The sequence below is a fragment of the Microtus ochrogaster genome, unplaced genomic scaffold, assembly GCF_000317375.1.
Source record: "Microtus ochrogaster isolate Prairie Vole_2 unplaced genomic scaffold, MicOch1.0 UNK12, whole genome shotgun sequence".
Classification (NCBI taxonomy): domain Eukaryota; kingdom Metazoa; phylum Chordata; class Mammalia; order Rodentia; family Cricetidae; genus Microtus; species Microtus ochrogaster.
The window spans coordinates 1,209,351-1,211,507 of NW_004949110.1; the positions used below are offsets into that span (position 1 = coordinate 1,209,351).

General features: G+C 35.7%; 1 non-coding gene across 1 annotated transcript; it reads right to left on the bottom strand.

The window, feature by feature from the left end:
* Positions 1 to 1,547: 1,547 nt before the first annotated feature.
* On the bottom strand, positions 1,548 to 1,649 carry LOC113458255. The gene has a single exon (XR_003378656.1). It is a non-coding gene; the product is annotated as a U6 spliceosomal RNA (small nuclear RNA).
* Between the last annotated feature and the right edge of the window lie 508 nt (positions 1,650 to 2,157).

Below are 2,157 nucleotides of genomic sequence, written 5' to 3' on the forward strand. Positions count from 1 at the left end.
TTATTTTCATCATGTGCTTCTACAGACCAATATTTTCAGTGTATATTTCTGCTCACAAAATGAAATCCAGGTTCTTGGTTGCCAAACTGTTTTCTCTATTTTTGTTTTTTTGATAATTTATTTCATTGTAAAACCAACTACATTAAAAAGCTTATTTTTTCTTATTTTTCTAGAACTTGGCTTCCTAGAAGGGCTTGAGAACATGAGACAACTGAGAGAATTTCAACTTCTTTCAAGATTTATTTTCATACATTCTCAGTTTATAAGCAATAGCCTGCTATAATTAAACTTGACGTTCATTGGTTGTAACTAGAGAAAAAAAGTTTGAATAGTACTATTTTAATCCTTTTCAGTCTTACACTATCAATATAAGAAAAAAATGCAAATGAGTGACTTCAAATAAAATGTAAATAAAGATACTATATGCACATCCAAAAATAATAAAAACTACACCTATAGTTTTCAGAACTGCATAATAAATTTCACTGACAGGATAAAAATTATTAGCCCAATTATAATGAAAGTTATAAATCAGGGAGGCATCCAATTGACATGACTTTAAGATTTATGAATAGAAGAATCATAACAAAATAAGTATATTTAACATATAAACATAAAAAATCAGTTATTTTCTTTTCTTCAGAGTGGTGCTTGTCTGGAAGGGTCTGAAGAGAGGGTCACTGGGTGTAGGGTGTCCTGTCTATCATGCTTTAGTGTATGCAGCAAACATTTATGGGTGACCTAACATAGGCCATATGGTGTGCTTGATACCAGAGATTTGTCAGACAGTACAACACAGTCCTTGCCATCCAAGTTTCCTGTAGGCCAGAGAAAGTTTTTCACAGTGGAAAAGAAATACTTTTTGGAGGCTTAAACATTTGACTTAGGACACCTAACCCTGTCTCAAGAAATCAAGAAAACGTAGTTTTACATAATATATATTTATTGAGCTTCTACAATGCGTTCGGCACTCTGCTGATAAAAATGTAAGGCATTCAAATTATTACTAAGAGATGACAAAGTGAGATATTTATCAGATAACATTTTACTACACTTTCTTTAGTTTATGAGATAGTAGCTTTTTGGCATCCCCATTAGGCAATATTTCTAGTATTAATGTCAAACTAAATTTGTGGAAACTGTTTTTTTTTTTGGATTAAAATGAAGAAATAAGAAGTAATTCTGCCTATTCTCACCTTCCTCCATTTATTTGTCACAGGAAGTATACTACTGAGAGTGAGTTTCTAGAGTTCAGAGTTTCATGTTAAAGCTTCTCTTCTCTCTGCTTGTGGTTTAGGATGTAAGCAAGTCCTCAGCTTCAGTTACAGCTTCCATGTCTGCTGCTTGTTGGCATGTTTTCCCACCATAATGGACTTTTATTCCTCTGGAAATGTAAGCTCAACTAAACTTTTTCTTCTTTAAGTTGTTTCATTTTTTTTTCAGGACCCATAAGTAATTGAACTAAGTACTGAACATTGTATTTCAGGATGCCATAACAGAGACACTCCATAAGTGTTTTTCTTTAATTGAATTGAAGAGAATCCAATAATTATACAGAATACAACTTTAATGAGCAGGAAAAAATTGTGAAGGGGGCCTGCTAATTTTCACTGTATCGTTCCAATTTTAATATATGTGTTGCTCCACATGTATGTGACCATTATCTAGCTAGGTCTATTTGTTAGTCTCCTAACAATGGGAGCAGGGGCTGTTCCTAATGCTGGCTTTTAGGAACCTATTTCTCTGGATTGTCTTGCCCAGCCTAAATACAAGGGGAGGTGTTTAGTCTTACCACAACTTGATATGGCATGCTTTGTTGATACCCTGTGGAGGCCTACCCCTTTCTGAACAGAAACAAAAGAGCATTGCATGGGGGCAGCAGGAAGTGGGAGGAGGAGAGGGAGGGGAAACTGCAGCTGGAAAATAAATAAACAAATACAAATGAAATAAAGTTGTTTGCAATTGGAAAAGCATAGTAACATTATAAATCACCCAAGACTTTTCTTTTATTTTTATTGAGAAAAAAAAATTTCCGCCTCCTCCCAGCCTCCCACTCCTCCCACCCTCCCCCCACTCCTCTCCCCCTCCCTCTCAAGTCTGAAGAGCAGTCAGGGTTCCCTGCCCTGTGGAAAGTCCAAAGTCCTCCCCCCTCCATCC